The following is a 17,419-nucleotide window of genomic DNA, read 5'->3' on the forward strand; positions in this document are numbered from 1 at the left end:
TTTTTTAGAACAAATAAACTTGAAATTATGTAATACATTATTCAATATTTCTCAATTGCTTCCAGTTCCTTGCATAGTGTAATGGCATAACCATGATAGCAAGTATACTCAATTACTCACTATTATCTTAACATTTATCTATTGTCGTCAGCTGACTAGAAATGAATGATACAATAAAGAAGATGGTTTTATAAACTTTACAAATGTTCAGCTTTATTGCATAAGATCCCTAATAATATCAAAGTGAAGAGAAAATACCACATAGTTTTTAATCAACATAATAATTTGTCGTACATTCGTTGTATGAAGAAGTTTTTAAGGTGTTGAATTTAAATGTTTCAAAAGTTAGACAGGTTAAATGTAGTAACAATTGTATAAAGGTATACTGTATGAATACATGTAGGTCTGTATGAATAAAATATTGACTGATTCTAATACTGTACTATTGTCATTTTACAAAGAAAAGTATTGATAGGCCTATCTGATATTATGATAGCTTTCAGTGTTGCATCAGAAAGACTTCATTTGTGTATTCATCATGATGTTATTACAGAATTTCTTTAGATATCGTTGAAGAAAAAAAATGTACTGGCATCGTTCATTTACTTTAAGGTCACTTTCGCACTGACAAAAAAGAAAACCCATTTAATTTGTGTCGGGTTTATCATGAATCTAGGAACATAACATTTGTAGACATGATTGTAGAAACGTTTGTACGGATTCTAAAGTCTGGTCATTACTCTAAAACATGTTTGTAGTATCCATTTTTTAAATTAACATAAGAATAAATTCATATTGCAATAGAGTACCGCATCTCTTGCGCATTAATGGTAAAAATAGCAATAATAATGGTAGTAATAATAATGATAATAACAATAATAATAGTAATAATAATAATACTGAAAATAATCATAACAATAAAAAAAAAACGACAATGTATGATTTGTAAGGCGTAATTTCCACTTAAAATCAAACTCTCAAAGCACACTAAAGTGCGATGAGAGAAAAAAATCTTGTAAAAATACAACAGGAGTAGGATTAAAAATAAAATTCCAATCCATTCATTTAAAGATATAGATCAGTTTTGGAAACGACCCCCTCTCAAAAAATGAAATGGAAGCTGTTATTACTAATCATGTGAAATAATATGTTTTGACTAATACGTGCATGATGATACAATTTTTGCCGAGAAACCGCCTACTAATTGATATATTTGGTAAATTGTCATATCGATCCGGCCTGGATAGATATCGCGAATGCACTTGACCATTTGGGCATATACTTCTGCTTTTTGCGAATTTAGGTTGAACTATTGCCATCTAAACCTCTGAAGGCAATATTTAAACAATATTGAATGGACAGTTTGCACCCAAACCCTTGAACCGCAATTTTACCACTACCGGTCTATATCTTTAAACAAAAATCTACGCCTAGATAGGATTATTTTGATTTCATAATTCTAATAATAAAAATTTGCTTAAAAATATGAATATATGTAAATATATTTGTATATAATTATATACATGATGATATGCACAAAGAAAGTTTGCAACACTAATTTCGAGAATTTTTTTTAGTGAATACGATTAATATTGTACAACACAAGTCCTCTTTTTTTGTTTAGCCTATACGGCGTCGTCGACGTTTTACTTTAAAAGGGGTGCACTGATCGCACGAAAAACTTAAAAAAGGGTACGTTTTTAGGTTCACAGGTTTCGACGTTTTCTTTAAAAAAGGGTACTTTTTCAAGTGCACAGGTTTCTACATTTTCTTACTTACGCCATTAGGCCTTAGGGTCCATTTTGGAAAGTGTGCGATACATACGCCATTATGGTCATTTCAGAAAAGGTACGTTACGCCATTAGGTTCCATTTCAGAGGATGATGGTCACAGGTAGGTTGCACTTGTGTATGAGAGTGACCCCCCCCCCCCCGGGCTGCTCCCCTCTCCCTTTCAAATCAATAATTTGAATACATAGGTGTGTTTGGCGTCCCAATCACCCCCCCCCCCCCACCCCTCCGCCCCGTTCGAAATATGAGAATACAATATGCTGCATGCACTGTTTGTGTGTTTTTCCAGAATTTCACAATGTTCGTATATAGCTTGGATATAACATAAGAGTTTTAACGATCTGTAAGGCCTTTCTGAATGCAAATATTTCACAGACGCCTGTAAAGGAGCTCATCCGGACTTGAAAAGCAAAATGGCAACCTGCCCCATATAGAAGTAGATGAAATGCTTGGTCTCGTGCGTCACGTAGCTGCCGAAGTTGCGGCCGACGATGCAATGCCAGGTCGGGTTGTACTTCTTGTCGAACTCCTTCTTGATGTGGGCGGCGATGTCCTTCTCGATATTGAACTTTTCCATTGCTTGTGTGGCGCACTCGATGGAATCCTGCTGCATGTCTTCCGACATGTCAGCGTTCTTGATCACGGCCTTGCGGTCAGTCATGATGGCGGCTTACGATTTTCTATTTAAAGAAATCGAGAACAAGCAGGTAAATATTTTTATAAATACAGACAATTGACAAGACTAGTAACCATGAGCGACATCGGTCAAGTAACGCCTGACTGAAATGCTCACCAGTGAGTGAATATTGTGCACACAGTGTGTGCGGACAATCCAATTGCAGGGTTAATAGTATGTCTGTAAGGTGTTTATAGGGACATCGTAGATGTATTTACAAGCGCTATATAAAACCGGTATATTATTATTATTCGAGTGCGTATACCCGTCATCCAATCCTTTAGGGCTTGAATCTCAGCCCGGCATCAGTATCCTTTGGCAAGACATTGATCCAATTTTGCCACTCTCTACCCAGGTGTAAATATTGGGTACCCGATATTTCGGAGTGCTACACAATATTATTGTACATGTCATGGGTGTCGATCCGGGGGGGGGGGGTGGCCTGTACAATCATTCCCCCCCCCCCCAATAATTCACCATCAAAAAAAAAAAAAAATGAAGAGAAAAATTAAGGATGAGAGCCCGATGAGAGTAGTTAATGGTTATTACTCGCAAGATGACCATCAATATACACATTTTGCTATCTCATTTTCATAATACATACATTTATACGAAGTAAATAAGACAACCGTATATGAGACAAGAATAAATTGAATTCTCGCTCATACGGCTTCATCAGGAATTGATGAATTTATTCAATTTGTTCAATCAACAGCATAATAGAAATGCAGTGCGCCAAATGCAATGACGCAGCGTCAAAAAGCAACGAGCTAAATGTTAAGCGCGAAGCGCAAAGATAGCAATCTGCAATGCACATCAGACAATCCTGGACAGTGTAAACATAGATGAACTCTGTGACGATTTCGTGATGAGATCGGAGACAAGGAGAAAGATTTTCGGACATTAGTATGACTTATAAAATAGTTCTCTAGTTGTTATGTTGTTTCCGTTCACCCTTTTAAAAATTCACGTCATTGTATCTTTATTTTTGTTTTTTTCACTCATTTTATATCCTATATTTCCTAAAAGATTTTTCATTTTTGGAGAAAGATTATTATGTCACAACTTATTTGTAGCACAAATTATTTTCAGTGGGAAAACTGAATTCAGACAAGGATTAATATAGAGAACAGTACAACGAATCGTCTTCTTTCTCTAATAATTCAGTGAAAAGGGCAAAGCTGTTAGGGGGCAACTGAATTCAGACGTGGATTAAGCGTAATAATCAAATGAAACGTCAGAGTACACGATCGATACAACGAAGCGTCTTCTTTTAAAAATAATTTAATGAAACGTGAAAGCTTCCGCGCTAAGCGTGGAATGGGCGAAAATGAATACAGACAAGGATTAAGAGTAATAATTTATTGAAACGTTAAAGCTTCAGCGCTTTGCGCGATAGGGGGGAAACTGAGTTCATGAAGGACACGATACAACAAATTCTGTACATTAGCCTTTACAAAATTTTACTAACTCATGTTTTTGTAAATCATTTAAGGCTAAAGCTTTTTTTTTAAATTATAAAATGTAGGGCTAAATCAATAACAAATTGCTATTAAATATGCTTACCGATGAAAGAATTGTCCGGTAGAAGGAAATGATGAGGCCAAAATTGCTCGGTCTCTCTGAAATTGGAGTAAAAGAATCTCAATATGTTCTATTTGATGGTCTGCTAAATTTCCCGTTTATATTATTACTTCAATTGGCCAACGCGATCTGATCAATGGTATCAAAGTGCGAAACGCCAGAGAAAGGAGAAATATGTACTCTCAGTTGTTGCCACGGTCCCGTGCTATGTGTGAATTATGAGTGGGAAGAAAAAAAATTATCGTGCGAACTGACGTATTTGATTGGACGGTTTCTCATGCCAATGGTAGCTTGTCACTATGGCTTGTAACACTATTGATGCTGGTAGTATGGTAATAAAGGATGATAACGCCATATCACCATGGTATCATTACCTCACTCGACGGGAGCATATTGATATTGAAAAACTATTATGCTCGAGTCCAGGCTTATGGTATTCATTGTGCTGATCTAAATTTAGCATTGGCCTATCTCATAAGGTTCTTCATGTTTTTTTTAATATCATTCTATTTTTCGTGTTCATATTGGGTAAGACGAAGGAGTTAGGAAAATTCTGTTTTAGATCTTGAATATCATTTTATTCTCACATTGGATTTGATCAACTTGGTATGGGGTGTTACGAAAGAAAGACAGTAATCCAATTTAACGACTGAATGAACGGCGTCTCTAAAGTAATTAATGTTTTGTTTACATATTGTTTGTGAAGGGGTCATGTTTTAACAATTGAATTAATAGAGGTGTCGTGGTATAGTGGTTCATTCACTGGACTCCCGAACGGTTGAGGATTCGAATTCCAGCCCGGCATTAATGTCCTTCGGCGAAACATTAATTAATGCACATCCACAATGGATACTTGGCAAATATGCCGGGGTAGGGGTATGCCTATAATATGCTGCAGGCCCCTCATGGAAAACAGCATTCGTGCTGATGAGGCTTCCCTGGGTAAACAAAACATTATTATGTTTTGTATTATCATCATTATTAATGTTATTGTTGTTATTAACTTTATTATTATTATTTTGTAATTGTTATAATTGTAAATGCCCCTTGATATTTCGTTTCCGTGGTGCATCTAACTGAGCATGACTGATGTGAAAACCTAGGCCTTTTATATAAAATCGAAGAAATCTTAATTTATTAACGGCTGTAGTAGACTTATCTTTATCCGTCCGGTCTGACTGTGACTGCAACTGATGAACAAATATATTACATGTGTGGGCTTCAAGTTACCATACATTGGGCAGGGGCGGATATAGGGGGGGGGGGGTAAGGGGGTATACCCCCTCCCCTTGGGCTGGCACAAAAAAAGAAAGTCGAGGGCTACTTTATGTTTGTAGTGCTTTTTACCCCCTTCCCCCGAAATATTGGTCGGCACTTTTATTAGGGGACCCCCTCCATTCTCAGATAATTCTGAATCAACCCTTGAACCCTATATTCAATGTCCGTGCACGCCGATACCCCATGGAGAGATGTGTCGCTATTTGCCGCCCCCCCCCCCCAAAAAAAAAAAAAAAATAAATAAATAAATAAATAAATAAATAAATAAATAAATAAATAAATGAATAAATAAAAAATTAAAAAATAAATAAAATAGGAGAAGAGAATAAATAAATAAATGAATAAATGATAATAATATCTATTTTTTATATTTTAATTCACAATCATAAAGTGAAGATGTAATGTGTATTATGCGAAGGCAGAGGGCGCTGCATGCACGGCCACCAACAACTTTACATGGATGGTAATTTCGTCATCTTGTCCAAGTATATTTTATTTACCGTCATTACGATGTATAATACCCATCACATCATAGCGGATATCAGTGGAAGGAGGGTGGGGTTAGGGGAGGACCAGTCCCCTCCGTATGGAAAGGGAAACAAAGAAACAGAGGGAATACAATCTGTATGATCAAAGTCACTATCATAATTGTTATTCATCACTATCAACATTCTGGATTTCCTTCAAATGGACTTTTCCTTGTCATTTGTCAACAAGTAAGTGTAACGATGATAGTCACGATCACCATGATCGATGCATGTGTCACGATTCTCATCATCATTTTTTCTTGCTTTTTAAAAATTATTATTTATCAGTTATGCTAAATGACATTCATATAATTAAGTTACAAGTCAGATCAAATGGTGTATAAACACATACAACATACTTTAAAATTTGATTCAGATGAAACAGACTACTACTACTAGATGCCACATGCTCTTCTAGAATTAAGTCATTATTGATGCAGTGGCTATTTAAATTTCCATGAGCATATTGATAAAATATTTGATAGAAAATGGAAAAAAATACACGGAAATGATAAAGAAAATTGATAATAAGATATAAAGAGGACAAAGAATGAAAGAGAGGAATAGAGAGCCGGGCTGGATTGATATACCCGACTGTTCAAATTATCATGAACAAGAGTAGCAACATAGATTACTATAATGCTACTGTCAGTCTCAATCATCACCACCATCATTACCGTTAACATCAGCAGCATCATTATAATAATGGTTCCCACCATCCCAATATTCATGACATCGTCATTTTGTAATCATAATGACCATCATAATTCGCATGACACAAATACAAACATCATCATGTCATCATTTTCATACTTTTCTACCATGCCTTCGTTATCATCATCACCGTTCATTATGCCCTTAAAATCCATTCAAACTTTTAGATACCGTGTAGGCACATGAAATAATGAAGTATGTACACTTTGTTTGAACTGAAGTCTTGCAATGTTATTGATCCGAAATGATCGCCTTCTCATCAATCTCTCCCAAGACTGCGATCGCAAATTGTGTTATGTTAGGGGTTGGGATAATCATTGTCTTTACAAGAAGGAGCCACTGCCGCGTCGCCACTGAGCAATTATATATCGAATATCTATTTAGATGCATAATCAGTTACTGACCACAATCACATACCATCATTCGTTATTTTTATTAATTACAAAAAATTCAATAAGAAATATGATATCGGTTCGATTTGTTCATAATTTTTATTTCTTTTTTGAGGTAACAGCTATAATCAATTAATATTGAACAAAATCACGTGCATCAACATAAACAAAAATCGTGGATTTTTTCTTAAAAAACACACAAGTTAACAGAAAAGATAATCTTTTGGTTTCTTATTTTTCGTTGGTGTAATGCCGCGATTAATGGAAAGATAGAACGACCAGTATGTAAGTACTTGAATAAAATACTCTTTACAATATGGCATTAAACATTAACTATGAGATCTAGGAATAAACTAGCACCAGATCTGGGATAACATAATTTTTTTTTTATCGTGCTCGGACTTTTATAACGATGCACTATTGTGTAGAAGTACATAAGCTTATGATCTAGGAACGATTGGAAAAAAAGTGATTGAAATAAATATCGTTATCAATATAGGAATAAAATTCTCTTGAGTACAAAAATAATTTAAGAAATGAATATGAGTTGATCTCAAGACAATTTAAAATCTGCAAGGGCACAGGTTGGCAATTCCGTTATGATTTAATTATGATTGTCAACAGAAGAGTTGTTTTCAAGGTTAATAAGTTGGTTGCTTTCAAAAAAAGGAAACATAGTCATAATTAAGTTGTATTTGCCGGTCAGGATTATGCGCAGGATACATCATGTAAGTCGGACTTGGAGAATATGACTGCTGAACTTCAAGCGATTCAAAGCATTTTATGCACATAAGCGTCTATTCTTCAGTATGTACAAGCATCATGGACAGCTTTGGTAGGATAAGTCTTTGTAGTGTCAATTTGTGAGATCACATCATCAGTTTCGGACCCAGCATAAGTGCATAATCTTCCTATCCTGACTTGAAAAGCAAGATGGCGACCTGTCCAAGGTAGAAGTAGATGAAATGCTTGGTCTCGTGCGTCACGTAGCTGCCGAAGTTACGGCCGACGATGCAATGCCAGGTTGGGTTGTACTTCTTGTCGAACTCCTTCTTGATGTAGGCGGCGATGTCCTTCTCGATGTTGAACTTCTCGAGGGCTGTGGTGGCGCATTCGATTGCATCCTGCTGCATGTCTTCTGTCATGTCAGCGTTCTTGATCACGGCCTTGCGTTCAGTCATGATGTTGATCTGAAGAAGATAAAACCGAAATAAAATATACATGTACATCAAAATATAAACACTGCTAGGAATAAGTGTATAGGTGGGTCATTGGGCGGCGAGAGAAACTTATGCGAGATAAAGAGAGAGAATGATGGCAAATATTTGTAACTCCTCTACCTCCCCCTGTCCCCATTGAGGAAGAGAAAATGCAGGATCGTTCAGTCCCGCCCCTATTTTATTAAAAAAAATTGAAAATTATATACATGTACATGTATATTATTTTGTAATATCGTTGATTTCGTGAAAATCAAATATTAGAAACCGCTGCACAGTGGGCCAGGGAGGAACCAAAGTGCGCCAAAACTAAGTTTGGGTGATTTTTTTTTCTTCAATTTTTTTCTTGCTCCGTTGAAAGGTAATACATAGAGGAATACCTCAGTGAAATATTTGATTCCGTTATGCACAATAAGGGTATAAATTTACTACTTCAAACAGCAAAATCCTACATATTTACAGTTTTAGTGCAAAAGTGACTTATTTTATAAATCTTTCAATTCAACATGAAGTTTTTAAGTTATTGATATGAAATTGCTCTCACTTATTCCTGATAGTTCATTTCGTTGAATGAATGGGTTAAAATTAATAGAAACACAATTTTTATGATATATTATAGGGTAATTCACTGAAAAATTGACTAATTATCCATGTTTTTTTATAAATCCAGAAGAAATGTTTAGATCTCCGCAATGTACCGCTTAAATTTTAATACCACCATTTTCTCTGATGTCTAAGCTTCAAGTTGATACCAAATTTGGCTGCCCGATCTTGCCCGTTGTTATGTTAGAGCCTATTTTCCTTGCCACACTGCCCCGAAAAATGTGGGTTTTGGGGGTCCGCGGCTGAATCATGAAGGATTCGTGGTCATAAATCACGGCGCGAGGGGGCGCGTGACACTTGTTCTGACACTGCACCGCGGACCAAAATAAACACATTTTTCGGGGCAATGTTGCAAGGAAAACGGCTCTAACATCATAACGGGCAGAATCGGGCAGCCAAATCTGGTATCAACTTAAAGCTTAAACATCAGAGAAAATGTTGGTAATAAAATTTAAGCGAAAATCCCTGGAAATCCAAACATTTCCTCTGGCTATGTAAAAAAATAAATCCCCAAACATCAGTTTTGGCGCACTTTGGTTCCTCCCTGGCCCACTGTGCGCTGGTACGTAATTTCACGAGGAAATAGCATTTTTTTAACGAGATGATAGTGTTTTTCTTCCTCACTCGCTTTGCTCGTTTTTGGTTAGAAACATGATTTCAGGCAGCGAAGTAGCTGAGTTGGCTCTATACCTTCGTATTTTTTACAGCGCGGTGCCCGAATATATTATATTCTAATATCTTTTATATCGAAGTAATATTTTCACCACGCTCACAACATTTATAAACAGGATAATTCTGGGCAGTGAGATGCACTAATGTCTTCATGGCTCATGCATATGCGTTTAATTCTGGCCATTACAGGAAGTGGGTTATTGATGTAGACAAATGCTCATGTACCCCCTTGTATTATTATTAAAGAAAACAAAAGTCAGTCACTCGATAGTGTCTGACAGTGAGTGAAGTCTAGAAAGTAAACGGGTTTCCTTGCATAATTTGAACATTACACACTGCTAACGTTTGAATTTCACAAATAGGACATACGTGACATAATTATTCATCATTCCTGCAAAGTTCTACATAAATTGATGTTGGCGGCAATTAAATAGGACATAGAACCTTTAAAGGATGCCGTGACTAAAACAAAGGTTAAACGCTGTGCTGACATGACTACAATAGGGACTTTTAGATTTGCATGGACTGATACGTGTGACGTCCATTCAAGGCAGTGCATTAAAAGGACGTCGATCGTAGCAATCCCTATTGTCTTCGTGCGAATCTAAAAGTCCCTAATATCATTAGCGCTCCTCCCTTCATGCATGGAGATTTCTTATCTCCATGCTTCATGCATTACTCAAGTACATTATGTAAAGTATAATATTTCAAACCCTCCAGATATCATTTCGAGCAATATAAATTTTGATGCAATTAAGAAACGGCTAGACTAGAGTTGTCTGACCATGCAGATCAGGGGCGGATCTAGCTTTTTGCTAAGGGGGGGGTTGACCAAAATAATGACGATGCGGAGCATCGTCCACGAGCCGCGAAGCGGCGAGCCGATTTTTTTGGGGTGTTTATTTGAACCCCGTAAGTGATGTTTTCCTGGCATCTATTAACACAATGGAGACCATAAAAAGCAGTGCATGATAACGTCTTTTTAAATCAAGTAACAGTTTAATACATAGTTATATCCAGAGTTATCATGTGTTTGGTTAAGTTACCAGATGAGTTGAATATCTTCTCACAATATTTGCACTTGAAAGGGTTTCTCTCCAGCGTGCGTTCTTTTTTCTTTCTTTTTTTTTTTTTTTCTTTTTTTTCCCTTTTTTTTTTTTTTTTTTTTTTTTTTTTGGGCCGCCCAAGGGGGGTTGCAACCCCCCCAACCCCCCCCCCCTGGATCCGCCACTGCAGATGGTAGCACATCACGGTGACATAGCTGTTTACGCCCATTTAAATTACCATACGTATATACTAAAATAATGTACAGTAAATACAACTTTTAAAAATTCATAACTATATGTAAAATTTGTCTTATTTCTTTCAATTTTAATCAGTCTGCTGCTTCTCTGGTTTCTTTTTGTCTGGTTTCTTCTTCTAAGCTAAATAATCAGTTATCCACATAATCCAGTAGGAATAATTATTCATACTTTTCTTTTCAATCCATGTAAATTCCGTCTTGGATCTCATCTTATTCTTAAAACTGACGATGGGAATGTGTTATTCACGTAGAAATGTTTTATTTACAGTAAATTTCATTACATTTCAATTCAGTTGCATGATCAGATCAATGCCATGATGGAATGTATTTTTGTGACAATCCAGGGTGATAATAGACAGCACATAAATACTCCCCCCCCCCCCCGTATATAGTTCCGTTAGGATTCGCCAGCTAGATTATACAACTAGTATAGATTTATTTATATCGAGCTAGAACTAGCAGGAAGCAATAAACATATGAGTCAATTGAATTCCAACGACAAGTGGAAGAAAAAAAAAAGATAACTAGAAGGAGAAGAGGAGGAAGAGAAAGAGACGGAACAAGAAAAAGAACCAAAAATAATACAGAAAAGAAGAACAAGAAGAAGAAGTAGAAGGAGTAGAAGAAGGAGTAGAAGGAGAAGAAGTAGAAGGAGAAGAAGATGAAAGAAAGAAAATAACATCTCTAGCGTTTGGCCGTGGATATGGGATGGGCGGGGGATCGGGATGGGGAGTCAGTCGCGAGTGCACAAATTCGAGAATTTTTTTCCCTTTGATGTGCAAGCGCCCCTGGACCCACTATTGCAAAGAGAATAGACAGGCATATAAACAAGACGTAAAAGGTACATTTTCCATGAAAGAACAATGTCTACTTAAGCAATTACATGCCTGTAAACTAAAGGAAACACCAATTTGCTACTTCATTTCAAGTCTTCAACAAAATTTAGCGAACAAAGGAAACACATCTCATCTCATGCAGTTGAGTTTGTCAAGCTCTATCGACCATCTATAAAATCATAATTCATCATTTATGTAGCTGACAAAGAAAATGAAAATATTGATATCATTACCTTTCTGGTGAGTTTGAAGAATGAAGACAATACTAGGCCACAAAAGATGAGGCAATTCTCTAACCTTGAGGAAAAGATCGGCAAAATAATGTGCGCGTCTTGGAGTTGGTCGAACAGGCGAATGCAAGCACACGGTGTCAATCTGTGATCAAGATTATGAAGAGGAAAAAAATATCTTGCCGCGTTCACAAATAGCTGCAATCGGCTCGCGGTTAAAATCTCGCCCGCTGATTGGATAAAGCCACGGAGAACGGTAGCTTGTAACAGTAGCTTATAACAAAGCTCGTAAACGATAACATAATTATTTGGTCTACGTCGCTCTACGCAACAAAGTGGGATGGTAATTTGTGGTTGTCATGGTTGCACAGAATGATGTAGATGGAATACGGAGCCATAAGAGCACCCATAAATCTACCTCAATTTTGATAATAAACTCCTGCCGTTGGTAGGTCCATGGTCTATGTAGGCGAATGAAGGGTTAGGTGATGCGCAGCCGGGGTGAGGTTAAAGATAAACTAGAGTTCTGGTAAATATAGAAAATAAATTCGTACAGAATCCAACGAAACTTACGCTGAATGTTCAAGATTACAAATAAATGACATGTGCCAAACAATATTGGTAGGAAATGTATCATGGCTGAGTAATGAGCAAGGTAATCCGGGTAAGTAGGTGCAAATTGGAGTTGTGGTTTGTATCGAAGATGTGCATGCCCAGTAAGTTTTTATTTCATTGATTGATTTAAAGAACCTGCAGGATATAAATTATCCAGAATAAACTTAGAAATTTTCTCTTAAAATACGAATCCTATACCAGAGCTCAAGCCCGAATACCGATGTTTCAACAAAAATTGAAGAAGCAAGAGCGCGTTTACGCATTACGTTTAAATTTGTCTTTAGATTTTTACCAATAAGCACTCGAAGCTCCTTGTGTTTACTTATATCAGGGAGGTGTTTTATATCATGCTGCTACAGAGGAAAAATATAGGTTGCTCTCGATCGAATACAAAAAATAGACTAAATAAGTGATAATAATATTGATAATAATAATAATAATAATAATAATAATAATAATAATAATAATAATAATAATAATAACTAAAATAATAATATTAATAACAATGATTTTTTTAAAGAACAAGAACAAGAACAAGAACAAGAAGAAAAAGGATTCATGCAATTACGCTAGATAACTTACGTGTAATATGTATCATTTTTTAAATAACCATAAACCATAAACGAAGATAAAATAGGTCTCGCATTCTCTAAATTAGTCGGCAATATTCATAATGCATGCGACAATAAAAGAGAGGAAATATTGGTTCTTAATTTCCTTGTCCCTCAGTGCTCTGACTTCTTTGGCTGCCTGTACATCACCCCCGCCCCCTCTCAAATTATTATTAAAGGTACTATCTCCCTTTTGCAGGTCAAACAATGAAAAGGTTATTCCAACAGCATTTGAAATACAATACCTATTTAGAACTTCCCTCAAAACAAAAGGGTTTGAAAATGTCCTTTTGTGGAAAAATATCGACCCTTAGTTCGTCGAGTCGACATAAGTGATTGCAATCACCTAAGTAATAGTCTGATTTTCTGACCCCTGTACCGAATGGTCGTTCTTTTTGTGCTGCACAAAGATTTAATCAATTTTTACTTTTGGCCATTACAAGTAGTGGGTTATTGATGAAGACAAATGCTCATGTACCATTTCATGTATGTTATTACCAAAGAAAAATATGTCTGTGAGTCACTCAATAGTGTCTGACAGGGAAGTCTAGAAAGTAAACGGGTTTCCTTGCGTAATTTGAATACTAGGACACTGCTAACGTTTACATTTAACAAATAGGACATACATGACATATTCGTAATTCCTGCAAAGTTCTACAGAATTTGATGTTTGCTGCAAAAGGGTCTTTTGCAGCAAACATCAAATCAAATTCTGTAGAACTTTGCAGGAATTACGAATATGTCTAAAGGGACATAGTATTTTTAAGTTGCAATCTTTGTTTGGACACGATATACTCCCTGGAAGATATAACGAAATCTATAGGCAATGAAGAGTAACAAAAATCATTGTATAGAAAAGTGTTGAAGATAGATCGTAGCGTAAACGTTATGAGGAAAATATAAAATATGCGATCAAAAATTGTGCATATCGTAGACTTCTTCTCTACTGTCTGTATCTTGTTGGTATATGGTTTAATGGTTACACTAACTTTATATATAAATTATTTCTTTGTATTGTCATTTTTTTACAAGCGGTATACTCGGCTTACAGAATGTCTACTTTTTGTTTGCCAAGTACTTGAATATTTAAACGTCCATTCCACAGTTTCCGTAGATGATGATGCAATAAAACGCCATTACAAACTCTGATGTACGTTTTACATGCTTATTTTTCAGTAAATGAAGTAAATAAAGTGTGTGATATAAATTATAAACTATTCTCACTAAAGTGTATAAGAGCCTACAACAACAATAATTACTATCAACACGGGATCAATATCCCGCAGGTGCTGCTAATCCGCAGGAGCAAAATCTGTGGAATATATAAAGTTGAGAGTATTGGTAATATAAGGTTTTGGTATGGGGTCATGAATTTGGTTCAAATGAACATATTGGAAGCATGCGATCTTACAATATTCAGTGATCGTTTTCGCGGTTGAAATTGAGTCGAAAGTTATGAAACTGTAAATAATAAAGTGTTCGTGTTGTATAGCTTCCTCTCAAGGTCAAGATTTTTATTAAGCCATAAAACAATGTTTCTTGACTAAAATCGACTGAATAGCTATTTTGGCTATCAATATTGTTAGGCCAAAGGGATTGACGCCTATGACAATGTGTGGCACCAATGCGATCAAAAATGACCCCCCCCCCCTTTTTTTTTTGCCTTCAAGTGGCTACCAACGACAACGAGTACAATCAACAATTGTGTAATATATTTCACTTGACTTTTCAGGCCACTTGTTTGCTGGAATACTCTGGCATATTTTCTCCTCGTCTTTATATGAGCAGGGGTCACTCGGGTCGTGCAATTTCTTCGGAGAAAAATATTTCTATTCAGGTTACACCCCTCGCGTCATTGGGCAAAGTCTATGGCTTATCACTATAGCTTGTAACAGCAAACAACCTGAGAGGCATTATACTGTTTTTGTCCTGTTTAACAAAAGAATGAACAAATAACTGCAAATCTGTGCCGGGGCCTCACAGATCTTTACCTTTTAGCAGGTATGTATATACTCAATAAACATTTTCGTGATTATGTAGGCTTTAGTTTACTGAGAAAAAGAAAGAATGCAAAAAATAAAGGATGGCGGTGATTATATGGATTGGTCAGAAAGAGAAAACTTGATGGAAACTTTCTGTCATCATCTCGATCATCTGTATCATGATTAAACAATACCGAATTCGTTTACTTTGATGTGGAGTGAGTTCAATGTTCAGGAATATGGTTAACTTTTTATCTATTCGGGGAATAATACAGCATCAAATCAAAGATTGCTTGGATAGATAAAAGCTCTCGTGTTCATGTATCTATTTTTGTCTTTAGCACCATATTCCATTTTCTCTTTCTATCTCTCCTGAGATTTTTCTTGCTTTTCTGTTTCTATTAGTCAAGTTTCATTCATTTTACCTTAGTTTTCTGTGTTGCTTACATATTTTTGGTTTAGACTGCAATGCTAACTAAAGCAAAACCATCCACCGATTAACCAATCACACAATCAATCAATTCAACTCCCTGGTCTTAATTCACGTGGGTAACATAATTATCAAAGATATTTTACACAAAGGGTATATCATAAATAAAACAATCTGTATTGTATGGTGGCCCTGAAGGGACATCGCGAATAGACTAAATCGTGAAAAATATGCGATAAAATTCACGATATCGTCAATTTTATCGCATATTTTTCACGAAGAAATTCACGAAATTGACGATATCGTGAACTTTATCGTGAACTTTTCACGATGAAATTGACGATATCGTGAATTTTATCGTGAAAAGTTCACGATATAAAGTTCACGATATCGTCAATTTTATCGTGTACTCTATCGTGTACTCTCCTGACGGGCGCTTCGTAAACAAAACCAGCCCTAGCTGGGGGAGACAGAGAGAAGGAAAAAAGGGAAAGGGAAAGAGAAGATAAAAGGAAAGAAAGAATAATAAGAAGAAAAGAGGGAAACGGGGGGGGGGGGGGCGAAGGGCTCTTGCCTCCTCCTCACCCCCCCCCCCGCCAAAAAATAAATAAGGAGAGAGAGAAGGGAAAGGGAAAGGGAAAGAAAATATAAAAGGAAAGAAAGACGGAAAGAGGGAAACGGGGGAAGGGCGAAAGGCTCTTACCTCCCCCCCCCCCCCCGCCAAAAAAAAAATAAGAGAGAGAGAGAGAGAGAGAGAGAGAAGGGAAAGGGAAAGAAAGAAGAGGAATAAGAGGGAAACAGGGGAAGGGCGAAGGGCTCTTGCCTCCTCCCCCCCCCCCGCCAAAAATAAATAAGAGAGAGAGAGAGAGAGAAGGAAAAGGGAAAGAGAATAAAAAAGGAAAGGAAGAAGAATAAGAAGAAAAGAGGGGCTCTTGCCTCCTCCCCCTCCCGCGCCAACAAATAAATAGGAGAGAGAGAGAGAGAGATAGAGAGAAGGGAGAGGGAAAGGGAAAGAAAATATAAAAGGAAAGAAAGAAGAAGAAGACGGAAAGAGGGAAACGGGGGAAGGGCGAAAGGCTCTTACCACCCCCTCCCCCCTCCCGCCATAAAGGGAAAGAGAAGGGAGAGGGAAAGAAAATATAAAAGGAAAGAAAGAAGAGGAAAAAGAATAAGAAAAGAGGGAAACAGGGGCGAAGGGTTTTTGCCTCCTTTCTTTTCTTTCTTTTCCTTTCTTTCCTATTCTCCCTCTTTTTCGTTTTTCTCTTTCTTTCTTCTCTTTCCCTTTCCTTCTCTCTCTCTCTCTCTCTTATTTATTTTTTGGCGGGGGGCGGGGGGACGAGGCAAAAGCCCTTTGCCCCCGTTTCCCTCTCCTCTTCTTCTTCCTCTTCTTTCTTTCCTTTTATCTTCTCTTTCCCTTTCCCTTTCCCTTCTCTCTCTCTCTCTGATTTATTTTTTGGCGGGGGGGGGGGGGGAGGGGGGGGGGCAAGAGTCCTTCGCCCTTCCCCCGTTTTCCTCTTTTCTTCTTCTTCCTCTTCTGTCTTTCCTTTTATCTTCTCTTTCCCTTTCCCTTTCCCTTCTCTCTCTCTCTCTCTGATTTATTTTTTGGCGGGGAGGGGGGGGGGGGGGAGTAAGGAGGAGGCAAGAGCCCTTCCCCCCCCCCCCCATTTCCCTCTTTTCTTCTTATTATTCTTTCTTTCCTTTTATCTTCTCTTTCCCTTTCCCTTTTTTCCTTCTCTCAGTCTCCCCCAGCTAGGGCTGGTTTTGTTTACGAAGCGCCCGTCAGGAGAGTACACGATAGAGTACACGATAAAATTGACGATATCGTGAACTTTATATCGTGAACTTTTCACGATAAAATTCACGATATCGTCAATTTCATCGTGAAAAGTTCACGATAAAGTTCACGATATCGTCAATTTCGTGAATTTCTTCGTGAAAAATATGCGATAAAATTGACGA

General features: G+C 37.0%; 1 pseudogene; it reads right to left on the reverse strand.

Moving 5' to 3' along the window:
* Nucleotides 1-1,993: 1,993 nt before the first annotated feature.
* On the reverse strand, nt 1,994-11,931 carry LOC586951 (annotated as a pseudogene).
* Between the last annotated feature and the right edge of the window lie 5,488 nt (nt 11,932-17,419).

This window comes from Strongylocentrotus purpuratus, unplaced genomic scaffold (genome assembly GCF_000002235.5).
Source record: "Strongylocentrotus purpuratus isolate Spur 01 unplaced genomic scaffold, Spur_5.0 spur5_scaffold_2, whole genome shotgun sequence".
NCBI lineage: Eukaryota > Metazoa > Echinodermata > Echinoidea > Camarodonta > Strongylocentrotidae > Strongylocentrotus > Strongylocentrotus purpuratus.